This window comes from Thamnophis sirtalis, unplaced genomic scaffold (assembly GCF_051295495.1).
Source record: "Thamnophis sirtalis isolate CommonGarterSnake01/CBP01778 unplaced genomic scaffold, rThaSir2_p1.2 scaffold_2, whole genome shotgun sequence".
NCBI lineage: Eukaryota > Metazoa > Chordata > Lepidosauria > Squamata > Natricidae > Thamnophis > Thamnophis sirtalis.
The window spans coordinates 69,659,580-69,685,209 of record NW_028261382.1 but is presented as its reverse complement, the minus strand read 5'-3'; the positions used below and the strand labels follow the sequence as shown (position 1 = coordinate 69,685,209).

The following is a 25,630-nucleotide window of genomic DNA, read 5'->3' as shown; positions in this document are numbered from 1 at the left end:
TTTCGTAGTCCCAAAGGGCCCGTCTGCCCTCCCCCCCCCCTCATTGGCGTCCGGCATTCGGAATCCCCCCCCCCTTTGGGTCTTCACGCAAGCCCAATGGGGCCGGAGAAAACCAAAGCTCCCCATTTGGCAGGGCTCCTTCCCGAGCTGGGCTCCCTCCGGGGGAGGGCGGCCGACTGGCCGGGCCAGCGAGACTTTGGGCGGCGGGCAGGCGGCGAGTGCATCCGGCCAAGCGCTCGCTCCCCGCGCCGGCCCTCCCAGAGCAGCTCCGGGAACACAAAGGAGGCGGACGGACATCTTGGAAAGTTGCAGGTGGGGGAAGGGCGCCAAAGGAAGCACTTACGGTTGCCGAAGCCGCCTGGCGGGAAGCGCGCCCAGGGAGGCGGGCATGGAGGAGCGGCGAAGGCAAGGCGCTCCAACCCGGCCGAGGGACGGTCGCCGCGGAGGCAGCGCTGGGCTAGGGACTCAGCCGACACAGACCCCCCCTCCCCTAACAGCTGTGGGGGCCATGATGCCTCCCGCACATCGCACGTACATCGCCAGGATGGCTGCGGTACTGCACGGAGTGGGAGCGGGCTGGCCTGCTGCAGGAGGCAGGAAGACGGGCTTCCCCCCTGGAAGGGGAGGGAGCCACACCCCGGCAGCCTGCAAGGAGGAAGGCCTGCGCCTCTGGGCGCCTCCGCCTGCGGAACCTGGCCCGCGCCCGCCGTTCCCCAAATCCCAGCGCCGCAGGTGCCTCCAAGAGCCCCTCGGGTGACCCCCGCGGCCACGGCGGCGGCCATCTGCAGCGCCGGCTCTGGGAGCGTCGTTGGCAGCCAGGGGCAGGACTCCTTTTCTCGCCCGCCTGCCAGCCCCCGGCCAGGGTCAGCCAACATCAGCCACCACCACCGCCTCCCACTTTTGACCTTCTCTTTCTGATCCAACTTGGAAGCCTCGAGTTGTGGAATTGCTCCACCCAGACATCTTCCCAGTCAAGCCTCCAATCACATTCCCAGGGCTGAGAAGTAAGTGGTGGGTCAGGACTCCAGACTCCGCTGGTGGAAAGAAGCCAAGCAAGGTCTAAGGTGGCAGAAGTCTTTGTTCTTAAGGCAAGAGAAAGGCCCTTTCCCCTTCTATCTGATTGCAACCCAAAGTTTTTATGGCAGGGATGTAAGTTTGACGCATCCAACAATTGCATGTTACTAGACACGTATTTCAAAACTCTAGTTGACTGCTACAAAATGAAGCCACCTTTCACCATTTGATAGATGACAATAAGGTGCTTTTAACATCTGGATCACCTCAATTATTTGTGGCACAGAAGATATACACACTTTGGTTAGTACTATCACACCCATATCTGAGAGGGCTTTGTTTGGCAATGCTGTCTAATGCTCAATGAGCAACATTTATACTGATCTGGGATTTATACCATATAGTACTCATATTCCCAAATGGGTTGCTGGAATCCTTTCTGCAGTTGGGCTGGCCAACTCCAGGCCCCACTGCAGCTCAGAGAGTGTCAATGCTGAAGCTGTGGGGCTGTCTCGACTCTCACCCTACCTTGCAAAGCTCTCCAAGCAGGCAAGAGAGGTAACAAAACCCTAGAAGCGCTGGCCTATGGAGTCCTGCGTGACCCAGTGAAATATTTAAGCTGGTCTAAAGACATTGGAGTGGCAGCTGCAAGATCAGATGCATTGGATGTCTATGGGGATAATTCCCAGTTACCAGCAGAAAAAAATGCTGATCTTTGATCACCATATCAATAACAACCTCAAAATTAAAATGGCAAGCCGAGTGCCCATTTATGTGCCCTTGAGAAATGCCTAAACATTTGGCTTTGGAGGTTTGGGGTTGAAACGGGCAGTTCACTATAAGTGAACATTAACAAGCATTTCCAAAGTCAAAAACAGGAAAGTAAGATGGAACAGTTGGGAAAGCACCAGCAGAAAGTATCATCCCTGCTAGATAAGTACCACTATTTATTTATTTATTTTATTTATTAATTAGACGTATATACCGCTTCATAGAGCTTTCAGCCCTCTCTAAGCAGTTTACAGATTTTTAGCAAATTGAGTCAGCAAATTGCCTCCACAGTCTGGGTCCTCATTTCACCCACCTCGGAAGGATGGAAGGCTGAGTCAACCTTGAGCCGGTGAGATTTGAACCGCTGAACTGCAGATAACAGTCAGCTGAAGTGGCCTGCAGTACTGCACCCTAACCACTGCGCCACATCGGCTCAGCTCTAGCACTAGCAAGTACAAGTCCATGAAAAAAAAATCAGAAAAATTGTCAGTGCTAACAAAAGCGTACTGACATTCATCATGGTAGCAAGTTCCATCAAAATTTTCAAGTGGGGAAAACAAACAAAAAAAGCCTCAGTGCAGTTGAGTACATGGGCTTGGGAACATGCTCTTGCATCCCAGGAGCAATGCTGGAAGGTGCAGGCTTGTGATTCTTCCCCTTTCCGGTTAAAACTCTGAATTCTGCAAAACTCCCAAACTCTGCAGGGAGGGGGAGCTTAAAGAAGTTGCTGATGTGCCCAGCTGACAACTTTGTCTCCCTAAAGGTGGAAATAGGAACTAGACTAGAGGGAGAGCTATGCAGGACTTAATTCTTATGAATAGGGACAAAATAGCTGAGGGGATAGAAGTTATAGAAACTTTGGAAGAGAATGACTATGGATGAAAAATATTTCAACATGCTTGGAACCCTGAAAAATGAGATAATGAAGGCAGTGGTGGATTAAGGCTCAGTAGTGCCCTAAACACTGACAAATCTTGGTGCCCCCTTCCTTTGTACATCCTGTAAAAATCTTTATTGTTTTTTTTTCTTTTTCAACTTTGTGGTGCCCCTTGGGCCTGGTGCCCTAAGCACATGCTTAGTCTGCTTAATGATTAATACACCACTGAATGAAGGCCCAAGCAAAAACAATAACGCAGAGAAAGGGGAGGGGCCTACATGGGACTAGCATGGTTGCACAAAAGCTCTCTGTTAAATTGTGGGATGATAAGATCAAATATAAAAAAGGAAAAGCAGGATACATAATTAAAACAGAATACTAGCAAATAGCCTGAATCTGCAAGGAGAGGAGAGTCAGGAAAACTAAACTGAGGAAACAATGTCTACTAATGGCAGCAGATGGCAAGAAGGTGACAAGCACTAGGAAGAAATCAGAACTGCTTAATTCCTTCTTTGCAACTGTTTATAGGCAAAGGAAAGAAATACCCAACCTATCAAAAGAGCACCGAGGGATGTAAAACAGCTATGCAAGTTAAAATAGGCAAGGAATTAATAAGGGAATACTTAACCACCCTGGGATGAGAAGAAATCACCATTCTAAAGGAACTGGCACGTGTTAAATCAGAGCCGCTTAGAGGTGGTATTCAATGCCTTCTGACCAGTTCTGGAGAACAGGTAGTGGAAATTTTGAATAGTTTGGAGAACCGGAAAATACCACCTCTGACTGGCCCCGCCCCATCTATTCTCTGCCTCCAAAGTCCCAGCTGATCAGGAGGAAATTGAGATTTTACAGTATACCCACCAAGCCACGCTCACCAAGCCACATCCACAGAACTGGTAGTAAAAAAATTGAAACCTACCACTGGAGCTGCTGAATGCAATCTATCAAAGCTCTTATATCACAGGGGAACTACCAGAGAAGTGGAAAAGAGCTAATGTGTTTTCAATCTACAAATGGAGGAAAGATAGACCCAGGAAATTATAGGCCAATCAGCTTGACATCAATACCTGAGAAAATCATGGAAAGGGTAATCAAGCCAAGGATTTGTGAGCACCTACAAATAAGGTGATTACAAGAAGCTGCTATGGGTTTGTTAAAAACAGATCATGCCTGATAAATTTTATTACCTTCTTTGATAAAGTGGCTAAATTAGTGGATCAGCAAAATGCTGCCGACATAATATACTTGGACTTCAGCATTTGATAATGTACACCACAGTCAGCCACATGGTAAGGTAGAACAATGTGGGATAGCCATTAGCATCACCAGATGGATTTCCAATTGGCTGATCAACTGCACCCAGCATATTGGTCTCAATGGAGCTACATCTACATGGAGGGTGACGGGGAGTGTAGTTAGGATTTAAACTGCTCTCTGAGTTTTCCCATGCTTGGAGAATGAACCACATGTTCCCTAAGGAAAGAAAATTGAAGATTCAAAGGGACAGAACCTCCCCCAGGCCTGAAAGTGTTGTTCCATGGCATTTGTGCATGTATGTGTGTGTGTGTGTGATCATTTCCAGACCTGGAGGGAAGTTGAAATCCCTTAATAATAGAAAATGGAGTTCATTGGCTTATGTACAGCTCCAAAGCAGTAATAACTGCTTTGCATGAAGAAAGAATGAAATGGGATTTTTGTATGTGTAATTAATTTACACAAGCAGTCTGATTGCAGTGCAAATGTGAGTATGTTGATGGTAAAAGTTGGTGTGAATGTACTTTGATTCCCTTTCATGTAAAGAAACAGTAAGTTGCAAGGTTGTTTAATGGTATGTGTGTGTATGCATGTGTGTTATCATTTCCAAACCTAAAGGGAGGGTGAGATCCTCTAATAAAAGAAAATTAAGCTTGGTGGCTTGTGAAAAAAGCTTCCTAAAATAGTTATCATGATTGGTTGGCATGAGCAAGCATGAACGTCTGATTGCAGTATGAATATGAGTGTGTGTCACTGATGCCCCAGGAATTGATAAGTGAAGGGATCCAGAGACCTGTGATTGCCTGCATGAATTTCCCCCCTTCTTCCTTCTGGGTCATTCTTTGGAGGAAGCAGGAAAGGGGGGGAATGTGTGTGTCTGCTCATTTTTACCATGAGTGTGTGTATGAGATGCCCCCAGTGATACATGTGAATGCCTCTGTGCATCCCCTCCTCCTCCTTTCCCTCCTTCCTTCTGGGTCATTAAAGGTGGCTACAGTTTTTCTGCTCACTTTAACCACTTTTTCTCTCTCTCTCTTCTGATAAATTTGGAGTAAATGGGTGACCTGCTCCTGCACCTTTACCTTTCACTGTTGTGATCTTTTCATCTGCATATAAAAGCTATGCAGTTACAGTTCCTTGTCTGCTCTGAATACAATTTTGATTTTTTTTCTTCTGGAAAACTTTGAGGTTTAAAATGCTTAATTAATTAATGATTTTGAATATTTTGCTTACATTTGTAAATGTTTTAACATACTTAATGAGAATTTGCTTTCATCTGAATAAAATAGGGCGTTGGTACTTACCTGATATGCCTCTTCTCATAGTGGGGGGAGGAGTATCCAGAATGGGTTGACCTTGTCCTCTCATGATTGGATGAGTCGGATAAGGTTTTTGGGCAACGCCCCCTGGCCACCAGATATTCCCCATATTTGACAAAGAGCTCTATCCGATTCGTTGCATCATTCACTCCAGACTCTTAATTCAGTTCTTAGCTTTTATCGTCTTCAACATCAATATTTATATAACTTCATAAAAACAGTGAACATAACACTTAGTCGTTCAAACATAGCCAGGGAGGGACTGGATACTCCTCCCCCCACTATGAGAAGAGGCGTATCAGGTAAGTACCAACGCCCTTTCTCCATAGTGAGGGGGGAGGAGTATCCAGAATGGGACGTACCAAAGCCTGCACGTCCCTAGGGAGGGAGACCCCTGAGGCCCCATGTCTCCCCCTCATGCCAGTTGAGGCGTGGGCCCCGCCCTGTGAACCGCCTGCAACACCCTGCGGCCAAAGAGGCTTCTGCCGAGGCAAAAGAGTCAGTTTATAGTTCCTAGCAAAGGGAGAGAGGAAAGCCCATGTGGCTACCCTTCAGATTTCAGCCAGGGATGTCTCCGTGGCCCAGGCCGTGGATGTGGCTGCACTCCGCGTGGAGTGAGCTGTGATATGATTTGGTATCTGTAAGCCCTGCTATTGTTATGCAGTGGCAATGCAGGTCCGCAACCACCTGCCTATTGTGGTGGAAGTCACCTCGTTACCCAGGACCTGGTTGGAAGGAGACAAACAGGGCTTCGGATTTCCTGTTTGGCCTGGTTCTCCTGAGGTAAATCCTCAGAGCCCTCCTTACGCCCAGAATGTGCCACTTCTTCTCCAACGGGTGAGAAGGGTCTGGACAGGAGTTGGGCAAATCAGTTCCTGGGCTCGATGGAAGCAGGGGCCCACCTTGGGGATGAAGGATGGATCCAGTCGTAACCCCACCCTGTCTTGGTGGAAGACACAGAGATCCTCCCTGGTGGACAGAGCTTGCATATCCGCCTGGCGGAGGTGATGGCCACCAGAAAGGCCACCTTAAGAGTCAGGAACCTAAGGGAAACTGTTCGTAAAGGCTCAAATGGAGCGCCTGTTGGAACGTCCCCTACCCTGTGTAAGTCCCAGGAAGGGTACCTGAATACCGCGTGCGGTTTGGGGTTGGAAGCCCCCTTGAGCAATTGCCTGACCATAGGATGGATGAGTCAAGCTCTGGTTCCTGACACGCAGGAGAACTGACAAAATGGCTGAAATCTGTCTCCTAATCATGTTAGGAGCTAACCCTCTGTCCTGGCCTGCCTGGAGGAAGTCCAGAGTCTGAGGCACTGAGGCCTGGATAGGATTGTACCCCAGGAGTTACACCATGAGGCAAAGGCCCACCACATGGAGCCATAGATATGCTCTGTGGAGGGTGCGCGGGCAGTCTGGATAGTCTGCATCACCCTGGGGGGAAGAGGTCTTTCCCCAGGATGCTCCACTCAAGAGCTAAGCGGTCAGCTGGAGCCATTAAGGGTCTGGGTGCTCCAGCGACCCCTGGTTAAGAGATATCCCTTCCTGGGGGATTCTCCAGGGCCTCTCCCCTGAAAGCAACTGGAGATCTGCAAACTACGGCCTCCGGGGCCAGTGAGGCGCCAACAGAACCCCTTCTGCCCCCTCCCGAAGGATTTTCCATATGACCCTGGGGATCAGGGGTAAGGGCGGAAAGGCATACCGATGACCCCTGGGCCAGGGGCTTCGCAGAGCGTCCACCCCTTCTGCCCCCCGTGTCTGGTACCTGGAGAAGAACCTCAGGAGCTGAGCGTTGAGGGGCATGGCGAATAGGTTGACCTCCGTCCGTCCGAAGCACTCCACCAGCTCCTTGAAGATTGCTGGCTGCAGCTTCTGCTCCAAATTGTCCACCTCGGTCCGGCTGAGCCAGTCGGCTCTGATGTTCTTTACCCCTGCTATATGTTCTGCCCTCAGCGAATGCTGTCTAAGATCATAGGCTATCTGAGGTGCTTCTGCAATTTCTCATAGTCGGACATTCCATTCTGAGTTTGTGGTGGGTTCTGGCATGGGGACTGGCCTGTCTGACTCTTTTTCCCCAGCCATAAGGGTGCTATGATTCTATGACTAGGATTAGCGCAGAGATATTCTGAATGTAAACACAGACGGAGTTCAATGGTCAGCCACTAGAGTGCGTGTAAAGATGAAGTGAGGGAAGCTAAGGCTCACAATAAAGAAAGGCCTGCCGCAAAGGTAAAATAATAATAATGATAATAACAATAACAACAACAATCATCATCATCATCATCATAAAATAAAATACAAAAGGGGGCATCTTCCCACATGTTAAAAACAAGAAAGATTAAGGAAACGATTGGTCCCTTGCTGGGAGAAAGTGGCCAGAAGGTGACAAGCAGCAGAGGTAAAGCAGAACTATTTAACTCATGTTTGGCATCTGTCTTTACCCAAAAGGATAAAACAGTCCAACCTATCAAGAACAGCACCCCAAAAATCAGATTAGGAACCCAAGATCTGATAGGGAAGAAATGGTAAGTCAGCACCTGTCTACCTTTAGCCAATTCCAATTCCCAGGACCAGATGGGTTACACCCCAGGGATCTGAAGGAACTGGCAGACGAGATCTCCAAACAACTGAACTATATCTTTCAGAGATCCTGGAGTACCGGAGAACTACCATAGGATTGCTGATGTGGTTCCCCTCTTCAGAAAGGGAGAAAACAGATCAAGAGCCCAAAGCCAACATGGGTTTGTCAAAAACAGATCATGCCATATTGCCTTCTTAGATACAGTGACAACACTAGAGGACCATAGGAATGCCATCGATATAGTTTACTTGGACTTCAGCAAGTCCTGATAAGGTAGACCATAACCTACTACTAGATAAAGTAGAAGAATGTGGGTTAGACATTGTCACACCAGATGGCTTTGTAACTGGTTGACCAACCGCACACACCTGTACTCCTTGATGGAACTGCCTCTTCATGGAGGGAAGAATGCAGTGGAGTACCCCAAGGCTCTATGTTGGGCCCAATACTCTTCAACATCTTCATCAATGATTTGGATGAGGGTGTTAGGTATGTAAGCTAACAGTTGGGGTAACACTATATATGTCATGATAGTAGTGCTGTTTCTTTAAGTACTGCTGTTATCTCAAGCGGTCATAAGAAGGAGCCAGAATGACTGTTAGCTCTCTGTTTGTTAAATGCTGATCGGTGCGGGGGACTCATCAGATTTGCAGATGACCCCAAGCTGGCAGAAATAGCCAACACTCCAGAATACAGGCTAAAGATACAGAAGGATCTTGATACACTTGAACATTGGGCACTGTAAGAAAATGAGATTCAATGAAGGTTCTACCTTTAGGCAACGAAAACGGAATGCACAGGTACAGAATACCTTGCTCCACAGAAGTAAAGTGAAGGGGATCTTGGAGTCCTAGTGGACAACCCTTTAAATATGAGCCAGCAGTGTGCAGCAGTTGCCAGAAAGACCAACACACTTTTTGGCTGCATAAACCGAGGAATAGAATCAAGCTCCCATGAAGTGTTAATCCCACTTTATAAGGCCTTGGCAAGGCCACACTTGGAATTCTGCATTCAGTTTGGTCACCATGATGTAGAAAGGATGTGAAGACTCTAGGAAGAGTGCAGAGAAGAGCAACAGAGGGGATCAAGGGACTGGAGGCTAAAGCCTATGAAGAACGGTTGCAGGAACTGGGTAGGTCTAGTTTACTGAAAGGAAGGACTAGGGGAGATGTGATAGCAGTGTTCCAATATCTCAGGGGTTGCCACAGAGAAGAGGCAGCCCAACTATCCTCCAAGGCCCTTCAGTGCAGAAGAAGAAGCAATGGGTGGAAACTAATCAAGGAGAGAAGCAACTTAGAACTGAGAACAACTTTCTCCCAGATGTTGTGAATGCCCCAACACTGGAGTCTTTAAGCTGTTGGATAGCCATTTGTCTGAAATGGTATAAGATTTCCTGCCTAGGCAGGGGGTTGGGCTAGAAGACCTCCAAGGTCACTTCCCACTCTGCTATTGTATTGCATAGTATTGTATTGCATGGTATTTTGCTCTTTGCCTAGTCGCCCCCACGCTTGGAAGGCCTTCAGAGGTAATCTCTAACCTGATTGGAAGCTCTTCTGTCCCTCCATTGAGAGCTGCAGCCTTTAGCAGCTAAGGCTGATTACTCCTTCCCCCTCTGCTTGTGTTTTTCCAGCTGCAGGGAGCTGCCATCTTGGGCCACGTGGGGCCTCTCCTCCCCCTTCTTCCCAAATGGCTCTGCGGGGCAAATACCATAGCCCCGCCCTCAAGAATTAGCAACAAAAAACACAGCTTGTGCTATTAAGAGTTGCGCTGTTAACTGTGGCCTCCTGCTGAGAGCCTTCTCACCCAACTCCCTCTTTCTCCTACTTAAAGGAGAGTGTTCTTAGAGGAGAAGCCTCTGGAATTCTCCTGTTACTTGGCAGTCAGAAAAGGGACAGAAACAGGCTTGCATACATCGTGAGGCAAGGTTGCTGTAACACTGGAGGACAAGCCGAAGGGGATCCTCCCCTGGGGGGAGGAGTTCTCAGGTTGGGGGGAGTGTTCTTCCTGCTGCAGGCCTTGTGGCAGCTGCCTGTGTGATTCATGTAGAAGGTAGGCTTGGAGGGGGAGGATTGATCCACCGCCTGCCTCTTTAACCTCCTTGATGGAGATAAGCCTCCTTTTGGCCCTTTGCTGCCTCCCCTGCCCTTGGCTAATGCCTCTGCGATGGTCTCTCACCTTTTTAACGGCTCCTCAGAGCCTCTGGTGGTGGTTGTTCCTGGAGGGCTGAGAGCTGGGCTCCTGCCGGCCTCCTCTGAGCTGCTGGGGGCTGCTATCTTGGACCACGTGGTTTCAAGATGGCCCCTGGCTCCAAATTCAAAAGGCTCCTCTTTGCTGGAGCTCATGGAAATGGCTTGTGCCTTTGCAGGCTGCCATGTGGCTGCCGCTGCCACTGGAGGCTCTCTCTCTCTCTCGCCTCCCACAACTCTTTCTGAGCCTCTCCGGCTCTTACCTTGTTCACTGGTGATAGCTGCCAACGCAGGCTTTCCAGGGCGTTTTAACAACCCGCGGTTCGTGGCTCAACCCCTGAGGGGAGCAGAGGAGCACTCCTGCTCCTGAGAAGCCTCTGTGGCAAGGGCTTGCCTCTAGGAAGCATGTGCCCTGTCCTCCTGCTTGCCCGGCAAAGGTCCTCACTGAGTGACTCCATCTCACTCAGTGGCCAGGGCAGTGTGCCGCCCTAGGGGCCTTGTGGCAGTCCAGTCCTTGCAGGAGGAGGCTGTGCGCGATGTAGGGAGGCAGGATTCGCCGGGTCCAAGTTTATTTTCCTTAATCCTTTGTAAATTACTGGAGGTCCAGAGTGGTGCGACCTTTCCAGTGAGTGGATGAATCAAATAAGGGGAATATCTGGTGGCCAGGGGGCGTTGCCCAAAGAGCTCATCTGACTCATCCAATCATGAAAGGACAACGTCAACCCATTCTGGATACTCCTCCCCCCTCACTATGGAGAACTGATATTTTGGAGTGTTGACTCAAAGTATATTTTTTAATTGCAATTTTTTAAAGCTGTTCTTCTTGGACAGAATGGGTGAGATTCCACAACATGAGACTAAAGATATGTCTGTAAAGAACTGTATTCTTGGTCTCTCTTTTTCTTCACCTCAGAAACAAAGAACTGCTAGCTCAAACCATAACTCTTGAATTGGCTGCTGGTGATTGCATCCTGATAAAACCTGACATGAGGGGGAAAAACTTAGCCAAGCCTAGGACAGACTCTACCAAGTCTGACTGACCACTTACCAGCAGGCCAAGCCTAATGCCATCCAGCAGACATTTAAGAAAGAACCCTAAAATGCACAAGAAAGACCAAAAGACGCTCTTCTATCCCCAGAAGACAGCTGTAAAGACTATGGGGGAAATTCATTGTAACGTTTTCTTTCTTGTCTCATTTATATTGTAATCACTTTAATGTATTCATGTAAGAGTTGTATTTGAGAATGGCTAGCACAGAAAGTTTGTCCAAAATGTCTGTATTTTGTGTATTGTAGAAGCAGCGCGCGCGCGCGCACACACACACACACACACACACACACACACACACAGACCCCATTCAGAATTAGATTGAAACTATCTCCTTGACTTAACTCCACACAAAGCTTTTCCTAGGTTGATTTTTGCCCTGACAAAAAAGCCTAAGCAGTGATGTCTCCCTTTTAAACCCATGGGGGAATGTCAATTCTCCTCATATAATTCCCCCACTTGAAGAGTAGCAGAAAGGATCTTCAAAACCTGAGCCCTGACTAACTCAAAAATGATGCTGCCCCATTGCCCAGTAAAGCAGGATATGTTGCACTGGTGGGTCTCATGAGTATGAGTCCCTGGGCTCATTGTGTGTAATTTTAAAAATACTAAATAGCCTGGATTGCACACTAGCTAAACTCAATTTGTCCTCACTAAAATAAGAGCTAGGGCAGGTTCAAGAACCATCCCTTCAAAATGGGCAGCCTGTAACTTAAAGGAAAAGCATGGCTGTGAATAATTTTGGGACTTCTGCTTGCTTGAAACCTGTCTGGAAGCTTTCAGAAAGTGATATCTGATACTAATTGGCATGTAAAATTGGATACTGTAAATTTCTTTCCAGAAATTGTGCCCTGGTTGCTAGACCTTCATGGTTGAAAGCTCTCTGGGAGCCACTGAAGGGATCCTTCTGCTGTCTCTCTCAATGCCTTTCATCAGAAGAATTTAAGTCTCCCTGATCTGACCAATTTTAATCTTTTGTTAAGAACATGTGCATTCCACGCACATGTTTTGGGGAAAAAAAAGGAGGGATTGTAGGAAGTTATCACCCAGCACTCTGCCAGAAAAATGAAGTATCCTAGGAAATATTGAAAAGGCAGAATATTTCTCTGGATGTGAAAAGAAAGAAACATGTTTTAAAAGACAGAATAGCTGCCTGTAGCTTCCTGCCACTTTGTCAATGGGCCATTAAGAAGGCCAAGCTAGTCCCTTAACATAATAAAGACTTCTCCCCTTCAGCTCCAGGGGATGGGATTAAAGCATGATAATATTGGCACTTTACCCAACTCACCACATGGCATCTGAGAACTCAACCAAACCTGGATTCAAAACGCAGCCTAGAGAGATGCCCCGCATGTCCCCATGGGAGTCTGACAACCAATCAGAATACAAGCTCAAGATCAAAGGCCAGAGAGGGCATAAAACCAGGGACTTGGCATCTCAGTCCTTCCTTCTCTTCTTCTCCACCAACATTGAAACATGTGATCACCTTTTCTGTTCAGGACTCAAGCCATGTGGTCCTGTCCACCAATAAACCATCTCTCCAAACAGTCTCCATGTCTCCAGTGTCTTTTTCCCCACTTGGGGCCGAACCCAGAAGGACATTTCTTTCAACACTTCCTTCCTTTCTTCCTCCCTTCCTTTGAAACTGCTTTCTCTGATACAATGACGTGCGGTGAAGCTTATGGCTGGTGAGGCACGGTGCTGGGCTGGCTGCAGGCCGGGGCAGCAGGCGGGCGGCAGCATTGGCGTCGTCGTGAATGTCGGCCTCGGCGGCGGTGGGGCACTTTGCATCGCGGGAGCCGCCAAGTGCCTTTGCTGCAGACCTGGGCCAGCCCAGCACCATACCCGGGTCTGCAGCGATGCAAAGTGCCCTGCCGAGGCTGGCATTCATGCTGCCGCCGATGCCGCCGCCCGCCCGCGGCATCGGCGGCGGGAATGTCAGCTTCAGCGGCGGTGGGGCACTTTACATCGTGGGAGCCGCCAAGCGCCTTTGCTGCAGACCCGGGTCTTGGCGGCTCACGCAATGCAAAGTGACCTGCCATACAATTATTTGGAATACATTCTAACATCTTATCATTTTCCATAGCCATAGCTGTATGAATACTTTGAGAATCATTCTCTGCAAATATTAATTTAAACTAAAATATTGATATATAAAAAACTTGTAAAACAAATATTTCAGTACAAATTTAAATGTATATTAAATGTTAGCTAGTTAAAGATATTGCAGGTTAATGGGGAAATAAGAGCCCTCTAAGTCTTCTGATGGTTCTGCTCTTGGCAGCTCCCACGATGCAAAGTGGAGAGTTGAACTTGCTCACACAGGCGCGTTTTACAAGCAAGGCTCCTGCTGCTAAATTGCGCAGTCGCTCAAGTGCAAGGCATGATTCGCTGCTCCCAGATCAGGAGGCGGGAGAATCAGTGCCTCCTTTGCATACGAAATGTTTCGCTTTTTAACTTTTAAAAGGCGAAAAATTCCTTATGCAAAAGAAGGCCCTAGTTCTCTCGCCTCCTCCTATAGTTAACACTAAGCAGATTCCAAGCCACTGTGACTTGGAGTCTGGTAGCAACTACCTTGGCTTTAATTATTTTTTTTAAAAAATTCTTTAAAATTCTTTCCTTTTCCTGAGGAGACTGGTGAGGCCCCGCCTCCCCTGCCTCTAGTGACTGCACGTCCCTGCTCTGATACTGTCCCAAGCTGCAGAATATTCACTTTGAGGTTGGGAGTGATCCCCACTCTCCTTTCAAGAGTGCTTTCTAAAATGTGCATTGCAGGGATATTTTCATGCTATTTAACACAATCCTCAATAATCAACCACGCAGGTTAGCAGTCTAGTCATTATGCAGTACTATCAATATGAAATATATAATACACAACTCAATGACTGTTACAATTTGTACATCATGTCAATTTTCAATTTTGTAAATGAGTAAGTGAATTTGCATAATGCCTCGTGTACTATTCCTCTGCTTTCCTCATGTAACCAGAAAGATAACTAGAACAGACTTTCATTTCACTGTAGAGATTCATTGCAAAAGAGCCAGGAATTATGATTTAAAAGCAATCTTAGGCTGTCCTGTGAACTATACCCTCATCTAGAGGTGAGGCACCCTATCTTAGATGCTGCTTTCCATCCCATGACTGGTTATTTCTGAGTTTTTGAAATCCCAATTGTGGAGATCTCTCCAAGGATGCAGGAAATAGGATGCAAGAAGCATTGAATCCAATGTTGTCATGATTTCTTCCATGCGCCTGACCCAAGAAAATGGCTAGTGTGGCACTACTAGAGCAATTTTACTGTAAGAAATCAGTGCCTTCTGGTCTGGAAATCTGGAGTTCAATTATGCTGAAATAGAGAAGTAAGCCAAAATTTCTTTAACATTTCTTTTAATCAAAATTCCTTCTTTATACATAATGTCAATCCACAAATCTGTTGAAGGGAATTTAACCTCTGTTTTATTTATCTCCTGGTTATAAAAGAGAAGAGGGAAAAGAGAATTATCCTCCCAATGCTGGCATATCCTTGTTCACATTTTTCTTCAACTGACCATTGTATCTTAAATACAATTTTTTAGGCAGTATGACTCAGCCTGCAATCCTGGAGTTGAAAGAACCTCAAAAGATAACAAATCCAACCCTCTGAGGACAGGAACCCAGATTCAAATGTATCAGACGTTGTCCAGCATTTGCCTAAACACTGAATGAAGAGAAGTCCAGCATGTCTATGGAGAATTAGTTCCATTGTTATTGAGGTCAATGGATACACAGCGAATCCGATATTTGACTGAATCTGTTAAATCCATTATGTTGCATTCTGCTCAGGTTTGGATCACCTTCATTATTTTCTTTCAGATTTTAAAGAAGGTTGATTATCCCTCTTCGGTCTCTTTCCAAAACTTAACAAGGCACGGGTCCAAAGCAACCAGCTCTGGCTTTTTGCAAATCCAATCTCTGCCCCTTTGCAATTTCCAAGAAACTTGGAGTGACACACCCACAACCCTATGTAGTCCATTGACGCCAGACCCCTTCGACTCTGTCTGACATGGAGCTGAATGGAGGATATGCACATAATCATCTGTAGCCTTCATAGTCACCTCCCCTGAGAATAGTGTGTGTGTGGCTGCGTGGCCGATATAAAACAACAAAGTTTTTCATCTTCGTTAGGGTGGTAGTATCAGCAGTCAGTGTGTTTCTGTGTGTGTATGTGTGTTTCTGTGTGTGTCTGTGTCTGTGTATCAGAATGTGGTGGAAAGCAGATTCAATCAGTTGCTTATATCGGGGAGGGGGTGTCCTCCAATGGAGGCAGACCGGTACTGGGCTGTGGCCTGTTTGGGACCAGACCACATAAGTGGCAGAGTGTCCATTTGTGTGAGCAGCAGCCACTCGCGCATGTGTGTGAAGCTCCACCTGTGTGAGCAGCGGGTGCACCTACCACTCACACAAATGGGGCTTCACGTGCGTGTATGAGTGCTTCCTGCTCACTCAAATGGACCTGCCCGTTCATCTGCCTCTCGCGTGGAAATATCCCCTCCCCTCCCCACCCCACCAGTCCAAAGGCCGGAAAGGTTGGGGAGCAACAGCTTCCATTGTAAATGAGTACAAGACCAGAGGTGGCAATCGTGTAGGGTAGGAACAGCTGGAGAAGAGAAGCTTCTCTTCCCAGAATATGATCTATCATATGTGTTGCTTTTGTCCCAGATTTCTGAAATACAAACATGCTAAACCTGAAAAGCAGAAGAGAACCTGGAGACAGACACAGTGACACAATGCCCCCCTCTCAAATCTCTTGCCTTGCTCAAATAAAACACTGTTTGCATCCTAAGCCTCAGAGTTACAAAATGTTATTTTAAAAAAGTTTGGTCTACATAATTTTCATGAGAAATTTGGAAGAAGCTGGCTTCAGAACTTCTTCCAAAGGGCTTGAATTAGTAGCTTTGAAAGAATTCCCTCCTCCTTCCTGTGGTTATCAACAAGAGCAACCTTGGAACTGTCGCTGAACCAAGTTGGTTAATAGCTCACTTATTTTATTTTGTGTAATGGGAAGTGCCAATACTGGATTATGGAGCATAGAGTGGCAGGGAGGGAGAGAGGGAGGTTAGAGCTGGCTCAGCAGGTTCCAAGTCTATTAAGAGCCAAATAACCATCTCCCCAAAATAAAACAAAAGAAAATTAAATAGCACAATAGGCTGGAGTGCACCAGCCAGTTTTGATACTACATGGAGACAAAAATGCAGAAAGAAACAGCACAGGAGTCAAATTTAGGCCTGTGAATGGGTGAACCAATTAATCTATTAGAAAAGGGGGCAGCCATGGGGAGGAGGTTAAAAAGAGTCAAGGTGGTAACGGGAGCAGTGTGTGTGTGTGTGTGTGTGTAAGTATATACACATACATACAGTATCAGAGGTGGTATTCAGCAGGTTCTGACCAGTTCTGGAGAACCGATAGCAGAAATTTTGAGTAGTTTGGAGAACCGTTAAATACTACCTCTGACTGGCCCCATCCCCATCTATTCTCTGCCTCCCACCTGATTGGGAGGAAATGGGGATTTTGCAGTATCCTTCCCCTGCCATGCCCACCAAGCCACGCCCATAGAACCAGTAGTAAAAAAATTGAATCCCACCACTGTACAGTATATACACACAAAGTATATATTATATAATTTTATATAAATTGATAACCATGAAAAGCAACATAATTAAAAATATTAAAATATTTGGATTGGAACTCCCGGGACATAGCCAAGGATGCAAAGAAAGGGGAACACCAGCTGAAATGGGACACAAGTGAGGCTGAAGAGTGCTGAGACCAAGACAGAACCTTGAGGTGCCCCCACTGCATGCTTCCATGTTGATGTAATTCCATTGAGAACTACACACTCAGTGTGGTTGGTCAGCCAATTGCAAATCCATCTGGTGGTGCTATTCTCTATCCAACAATACCAACAATTAGACTGAACGTCTTTCCCAAATATTTTACTGAAGTCCAAAGAAACTATGTCCACAGTATTTTGCTGGTCCGCTAATTTAGTCACTTTATTAAACAAGGCATACGGTTTCTCTTCATGATCTGTTTTTAACAAACCCATGCTGGCTTCTAGTAATTATTTTGTTTCATTTCTAGGTGCTCACAAATCCTCTGCTTGATTACCCTTTCCAGGATTTTCCCAGGTATTGATATCAAGCTGATTGGCCTATAATTTCCTGGGTCCATCTTTCCCCATTTGGTAGATTAAAAACAAATTAGCTCTTTTCCGGTTCTCTGGTACGTCCCCTGTATTATAAGAGCTTTGAAAGATTGCATTCAGTGGCTCTGAGATAAGAGTTCCTTCAGAGCACTGGGATGTTAACCGCACAGTCCAGGTGATTTCTACTCATCCCAGGGTGGCTAGTTATTCTCTTATTAATTCCTTGCCTATTTTGATTTATGTACCTGTTCTATTTCCCTTAATGCTGTTTTTGATAAATTGGGATATTTCTTCCCTTTGTGTAAAAACAAACGCACAGAAAGAATTAAGCAGATCTGCTTTCTCTCTGCTGCCTGTCACCTTCTTTCTTACATATTGAAAGAAACTTTTATTATTTTGGCCAGTTTTAGCTCATTCTGGGCTTTAGCTTTCCTGGCTCCCACCTTGCAGATTTGGATTATTTGCTGGTATTCTGTTTTATATATGGGCTCATCTTTCAATTTTTTTTATATTTCATTTTTGTTGTTGTTTTCAATTTGTCAGAGAGCTCTTTGTGCAACTATGCTGATCTCATTTCATATCTCTTGGTCCTCTTTCTCTATGGCATTGTTTTTGCTTGGGCCTTCATTATATCATTTTTCAGGTTTTCTAAGAGTCTTTATATTGTTTCTCTATTTAGGAATTCCATTCATGGAATCCTTCATAATCTCTCAATTAGTTTGTTGAAGTCTAGTCTGACTTGATTCAGTTACCCATAACTGCCTAATGGCAGGGGTGTCAAACCCGCAGTTACATTGTTGTCACTTGACATATCACAACTTTCCCCCCCCCTTTGCTAAAATGGGGGTGGGCATGGCCAGCCCCTGACATCATTTTTGCCCTCCCCAGGCTTCAGGAAAAACCCCGGAGCCTGTGTGGGTGGAGGAGATGAACCGAGGGGGATTCTGGCACACCCTTCCTTTCCAGCAACCATTTCTCTTCCAAACACTCCCCCTGCATCCCTCTCTTAATGGACTGGTCCTAACAGTGGTTTCCCCAAGCCAGCGGGTTCCCTTTTTTATTTAAATATAAAATTTTGTTCCCTAGAACAGTGAGCTAATTTAGCTACTCTACAATAAAACATCTTTTATGCTAATGAACTATTATAGAATAACTGTACAGGACTGGGTGCTTTTTAATAAATACCAGACCATAAATTATTAGGAGAAGTATATAACCTGGTTCCACGTTTTGCATGTTCAGTACAGCTATACCAAGGTGCTAGAAAGTCAGCTATATCAAGCAAGTTGCCCCACACTGCAGTTTCTCTATTAGGGCACTTTGATAACGTTGCTTTATCAAACATGGGCTGTAAAGTCTCTAACAGTCATTAACAAAAATATAAGTCTTTATGCAGCAATGTTTCATTTGCATTCTCAAAATGCTGTTAACAAGGCTAAACTAGGGCTTATCTTGGTATTCCCTATATAAAACTTTTTCTAAAACCCGTGAATGTTTGTACAAGGTCAATTTGTCCCAGTTTACTTAGGGAAGGAGGTGGGGGCTGGTGGGAGGAAGGAAGGCTGGCCATGTGGGAGGGAGGGCCCTTTGGAGCAGAATCCCAAGGGTGGGGGGAGGAAGGCTCAGTGTTCTATGACTGACCTCAATGGCAGCCAGTTTTGCAAAGGATCCCACAAGCTCTCTCAGCATTCCAGTTAGAGATCCCAGCATCAGGGAAGAGAAAGACTAGAATGATCTATTGTTATCACAGTTCATCAGATTTGATCTAATTTATCTCATTCCCTTTTTCCAGGTACAATATAAAAAACAGCTGGAGGAAACTATACCGTGCTGAAAAACTATAGTGCCATCCATTCCAGCACAATTAACGAAAATAACCCTACTCTCAGCAAAAACAAAAACAAAAAAAAACCCAAGCACTGTCCTTCCTCCCCCACATAGCAATCCGCATTTTTGCTAAGTTAGCCCCCACATTTGTCCCTCTGTTCCAAACATCCTATTCCACAAACAATGTAACTTGTTAGCAGCCCTTTTCCCTGCAAGATCACAGGTCATTTGTGGACCATGCAGATAATCATAATTGGCAAGGGTCTGGACATCCAAAGCTGAAAATTGCAGGCTTTACAGAGTTTCTCCAAATGAATTAATAAAGGAGCCCTGATGTGGCCACCACACAGGCCTCAGGAGGACCAGGAGGTAGAAAATGTTGCTCCGCTTCCTGTTGCCTAGCCTGGGACTGAGCCGGAGTCTGCTGAGTCAGAGAGGAATAGGCACACATGCAAGGCCAGCAATGTTTGTAAACCTACCAAGCCACGTGCAGGCAGGCGGGTGGGCAGGCGGGCAGCAGAAGCCAGTCAAGAGTGCCAGCCCCGCTAGGAGGCCACGGTCCTAAACTGGTGGGAGGAGATGAGGAGTGCTCTTTCCACAGCCCAGTGCTTTAAAATTAGTCACAGTCATCTCCAGGATCCTTCAATCCTGTAGACGCAGCCAGATTTGTGGCACTGAAAAACTAACGTGACATGCAGCTCCAAGCCAAGAGCGAAAGGCTGACCTAGGAGAGCCAGCCTAGTGGTCTAAAAGTAGCTCCGTACCTTCATTTGCATCACCGGCAGAGAGATAGTGAGGAGGAAGTGAGTTCATTAGAACACCATGTCTTTTATGCCAAAACAGTAAATTACAGCTGCTTCATTATAGCACAGCTTTAGATATTTTTTTTCTCAAGGAAGGAGAGCAGAGCTGGCCACCAAAAATGTGCTCAAAGTACAGGTAAAGCAAAGAGAGTTGCATGGAATGCATCGAGAATGTCTAACATGTTTAAAGGGGAAAAAAGGAAGTTCAGAGCTAGGCAATATATCTTAATATGAGATGATAAAATTTACAACTATATCACTTTAATTTTAGCTGATGTGTAATACTTTTTTTTTTTAATTCTTCCTCTGCCCCCAAGTTTCCTGCCAACTTGCTGCCACTGCACCAAATTTGGAATTCCGAGCAGTGGTGGGGTATGTGCCTGGCCGCATCTCCAGCCCCCCCCCCCCCCGACCCACCCGCTGTCACCACCGAACAGTCAAACACTACGGTCACCAAACAGTCCGAACCCCGAAAGGCCCTGGTGTATAGCACTACAGCGGATGCATGAAAATGGGAAGCCCCCAGCTGCTGCCACCATTCTACACTCTGCCCACCCACTTGTTCACCCATCTGCCCAGCTCTGCCTCTGGTGGAGAGCCAGCATTGCTCTGCGCTCTGCCTACCTGCTTGCTTATGTGCCCACCTGTTCGGCTGGCTCTCCCTCTGGCTGCCGCAACATTGCCCCCATGGTGAATTGGCTGTGTGGCATTGTCCTGCAGGGGCTTCGCATCAGTGAGTTAGCAGTTGCGGTGGTGGCGAGCCAGCAGCAGTGAGCCAACCACACTGAGCTGGCTGTGCTGAGTTGTCCTAGACCCATAAAACAAGGCTAACAAAAGGAAATAAAAGTTTAACCCAACTTGGATTTGCTGGGAAGGAATGAAGGAAATAGAGATGCCTTACTGGTATAATTTATACTCCATGAAAATAAACACAAATACCTCCCAAACATTTTTTTCACTTCTACCACAGAGAGGGTACGCCTGTGATCCCCAGACTAGACCAAGGGCCATTTAAGAAGCACGTACACACACCTTGACATAGCACACAAGTATCTTTGTCCTTCATGAAGAAATCTAGTGGGTGGCTCTTTCCATGGATAAAGCGGAGTTGGCCTCCAGAAGAATTTCTGCCACAGAACCAAGCCATTAATCTTAGAACACCCCTCTCTGCTTTTCCTTCCCTCCCAAAATAATCAGGGCATTCAATAACTTCTTTTTGTTTCTTTACTTGCGTTTTGCCTTGCCTCAGTTAGCTGCCTGCAGGATTTCATAGCAGAAGGTCTGTAAGCCATGTGGGGCAAGGACTTTTTTACATATGTATCCCAATTAATGAAGGGCCTCCAGAGGAAAGATCAGGAAAGGCCAGTTTCACACAGGGTGGGCAATATGCGTGAGATTATTTTTCTTTAAGGAAGGTTTTGTGACAAATTATAGCAGCAAATGTGTTAACATTTATGAATATTCTGAGATTGCTGATTTCAGTGTTAGAATTGTAATGAGCCTCTAAAAATGTAGGATGACAAATATTACCAATAGCACAATTTTAGCAAAAGTAACTTTTCTCAAACATGCAAATAATTTTTAACTGCACTATGAATCAGTGACGCTGACCCTCAATAGCCAGCCCTGCTGAGAGACTAGTTCTCAATGGCAACATTGCACTTATTCGAAGTCTAAGTTGACTTGCCCTTCTTGTATTCTGTCTCCTGGCAACTGTACACAACAACTGAAATTAACCTGTTGGTTATACATCTTCTCGTTTACACTTTTGCAATGAAAAAGAACAAAGTGGAAATATGTATAAACCTGTTATGCTGAACACGGTATGTTTGGGGAACTCTAATGCCACAGGACAGACTGGGAGTTGGGCAAAGAATAGGAAACAATCTTCCAATCAATTACAACATTTAAAATCTAGGTATTTAACTTAATTAACTTTTCAGCTCTCCTGCTGTCAAGAAAGAAAGAAAGGGCATCAAATTGCAAATCTTACAATTAAAATCAGAAAACTGATCCTTCAACAGGAGGGTCCAAGCCCAGGGGGGCAAGCTGCCCCTGTCCACCAGGACTGATGCTGCAGTAACTGACATGAAGCATTTTGGGCTTCTGAAGAACATTATCACTGTTGTACTGTTCGTTTCTTAAATGTATACTATATGGATAGTCCTCGCAATTGAGCCCAAAATTTATGTTGCTAAGTGATACATTAGTTAAGTGAGTTTGCACCATTTTATGAATTTTTTTTGCCACTACTGCATTTGTTAAATTCACATGGTTAAGTGACTCTGGATTCCCCATTGATTTTGCTTGTCAGAAGGTCACAAAATCTGATCCCACAACCCTAAGATACTGCAACTGTCATAAATATGAACCAGTTGCCAAGCATCTGAATTTAATCATACAACCATGGGATGCTGCAATGGTTGTGTGAAAAACAGTTATAAGTCACTTTTTTCAAAGGAGCCGTTGTAGGTCAAGGACTTCTCAGACTACCTGCAATCATTTTTTTTTAATTCAGAACCTCAAAGTAACATATAGAAATACTACCTCCTTCTATTTTTCCCCATAGTAACAACCCTGTGAGGGATGTTGGGGTTCAGTATAACTTCCCCAAAGTTCCCCAATGAGGCAGTGACTAGAAGTTGAATCTTCTCATTCCTCCAATTCCAACTTGTTGACAATTACAGAACGCCACTTCTTAGTACTGTATGTTTCAACTAATTCTAAAGAGGCATGAAAACTTAGGGCAAACAAACAAAAAACAAACAAGATTAACAAACATATAAAACTCAAGTACCACCACCCCCATTCACCAATATTATAAGGCTAAAATCAGAGGCCAAGTCCCACCATCACATAAGGGGTGAATCTCCAGACATAACAAGCAGAAAACATTGGGGGGCGGGGAGGCTGGAAAACCTGGAGAGACCCTTGGCTTCCATTCAAAAAGAAGCTATTGGGTTCTGTTCCAAGCAGGGGATTTGCCCCTTGCAACTGTAGGATTCCCTTATTCTGTATTTTCAAAATATGTCTTTGTTTCCCTTCTAAAGAATAACTTACTTCTTAAATAAAGTAAGTTGAAAACACAGAAGAGCAATTAATTAAAAATAAAGCAATATTGAAACTGTGGATAAATTGTTTTGTTAAAAACGTTACAATACAGTGAACCAACAACGGAGGTCTTCCATTGTGGAATGGAAGTTATGGGGTTATGTTAACAATGGTCAAAGGGGCAATTTAAGAGCAGCACTATGAAGCTGTTCAAAAGAAAGATCCTGAAAGTCAATTTTCTACAGCTAAAATGAGATTGGGGAAAAGGGGAGGAGAATCACATGCTTTCAAATCAAGGAACTATTCTGGTTGATATGGGTCCTAATTATTTTAATATTAATTCCTAGCTTTGTTAACATGTCTCCCTGCACATTCTAAGTAGCATGTGAGCCTAAGTGAACATTAGGTTTTATAATTTTAAAACATTGAGAATCAACTTTGTCTTTGATGCCCAAAGACTTGCCATAGGTGTATCCCACAAGCCTCCTGGCATCTCAAGAGATTGAATGAATACAGAGTGGGCAATAGTTCATGCTGCAAATTCAGAACTTGCCTCTCCCCTGCCTTTTGCATATTAGCCTCTGTGGCTGACTGCTGCTACCATGGGATCTGGATGTCCCCCTCCAGCCCACCAAGTAACATGGCTGCCAATGCTTAAAGAAACATCCAGCTCTTCTGCGCAGTCACTTGATGGTCACGACTTGATGGACAGCTGATGAATTCCTGGTTTTTGCTTCAGCTCTAGTCTGGGTTTCCGCAGGATCTGTTGTCTTGCTTATAGCAAAATTCTCTCCCCAGAGTTCAGTCCCCTCCCCCCAGCTTCCTCAAGAACCTCCAACCACCACAAGCTGCAATGCTGAGTTAAGAGTTTCATCATCACTAACTGCCTACTCCTCCTAGGGATTTTCCCATGGAGCTGCTCCCAGTTCTGAGATACAAATCAGTTTGGTACGCCTGGGTAGCAAGCTAATTACTCTTGAAAGAAAGCACAGCACAGAAAGAAAGTGGCATTTGGCTGTGAAGCAATAAATGACCAAACTATGCGAAGCATCTGCTTCTTGGCACCTCACCAAATTAAGACACCCAATGTCCTTTTCCACCACCACGAGATAGAGGCTGCATCGCAAAAAAGTTAGAGCAGTTACTGAGTGACATCAGGGTGATGTCACTGCTGTTGCCTTAAGGAAGAGTCTGACTCCTTTGCTAATTTCAGCAACAATGGGGTGGGGGGAGCAAAGGACGGAGCAGACAGTCAGTCCACGCTAAGGACGGGAGGAAAGACCATTTCAGACGTTTTTCAGGTTTAGAAAAGCTCAGAAAGGAAACTTGCGCAGAAATATAACACACACACACATATACACACAGGCAGGCCTTACAACAATTTCCCAAGGAGTGTTTTGTCTTTCTCTGGAGTCAGGCATGCTCCCTTCGTCGCACCCCCACCCCTTTTTCTCCAGGCTTTTGTCTTGGAAAAGAAAGGGGGAAAGCCACGGTTCCTCCGCTCCTGGCTCTGGCGCCTGTGCCTCAATTTCTTTTTCCTCCTATGCTTCCAGGTGTAAAGAGGAAGGTTTTTAAAACTACCGAAAGTGACGTTTAAAAGCCGAGGAAGCCAAAGACCTCGAAGAGGAGGATTTGCTCCTGGAAAGGACCCGTCGCGCACAATTTAAAGGTCCCTCCTCTATTCAGATGAATCTCCCTGGAAGGCGAAGGAGACGGGGGAGAAGGCTGCCTGGCAAGGCAAGAAAGGCAGGCAAGAAGGGAGGGACGGGTTACCTGGCGAGCGGGCGAGCGCGAGTCCTCTTCAGCCCTTGGGCGCCGCCAGCCAGGGGCCTCCCGCGCCTTCTCCTCGCTCCCCCGCGTCCGCCCCAGCCCTCCTCAGCGCCGGCGAGCCTCCGCCGCTACCGCGCAGCCATCTTGCCTCCTTCTCCTTGAAGCGGCGTGACAGACACCCGGGTGCAAGCGGGGGCTTTTCTCCTGCCAGACACCCCAATCATTATCACACTGCCAAGCGCGTAGCCCGTTTCCCCCTCCCCAAGAAGCGAACAGGGGGGACGTGACATACATGCCCGGCCCTCCGCCTTCTCGCGCCCGCACGCCCGACGGAGGGGAGGGAAGGGGAGGGGAAGCGACGCCGGCTCAGCCCAGCCCAGCCCAGCCCCGGGCCAGCCGACGCGGAGTAGCAGGGCAGGCCTCGCGTCCCCTCCTCTCGGGGGGCTCAGCTGCCAGGGGCAGGCCATGGGCAGCCGTCGCCCGCGCCTCTCCTGGACCGGCCCGTCCGAAGCTCCCCCGGCAGAGCGGAGAGCCTCGCCGTGGCGGCCTTCTGCGGCTCCATCCTCCAAGGGGCTGGGATTGCAGGAGAAGAGAAAGCGCCCCCAGCAACACGGCGCTACCCACCCAGGCGGTCCTGAGGACGAAGGCTTCTCTCTTTCGGGTCCCACGGGCGGCAAGGCAGGCCGCCCCATGTCAAATATGCCTGCAGCGACTGTGACAACCCCCCCCCCCAAAGTAACGTGTTGTTTGCTGTGTAAAAGCCTTCATTACTGGTTCTTTTTACTAGTGATGGTTTTAATGCACGCTACATTCTGTCAGCGATTAATATACTCCGGGTTCAAATATACCCCAACATGGATCAACTGCATCTCTTTCTTCAAGGGTTAACACACATTCATAGGTGACAGTGATTAATAATCCTATGAAAACATAAATGAAATCGATAGG

General features: G+C 46.4%; 1 protein-coding gene across 2 annotated transcripts in view; it reads right to left on the bottom strand.

Annotated features, from left to right (window-relative positions):
- TET3 (tet methylcytosine dioxygenase 3) overlaps nucleotides 1–25,029 on the bottom strand; it is a 77,864-nt gene extending 52,835 nt beyond the window's left edge. Inside the window, exon 1 of one of the 2 annotated variants that reach the window (XM_087705968.1) lies at nucleotides 24,686–25,029. The gene's annotated coding sequence lies outside the window, so the exon portion shown is untranslated. Of the gene's footprint in view, nucleotides 1–343; nucleotides 704–24,685 lie in introns of those variants that run through there. The other variant, XM_087705969.1, reaches the window with a different exon arrangement.
- Between the last annotated feature and the right edge of the window lie 601 nt (nucleotides 25,030–25,630).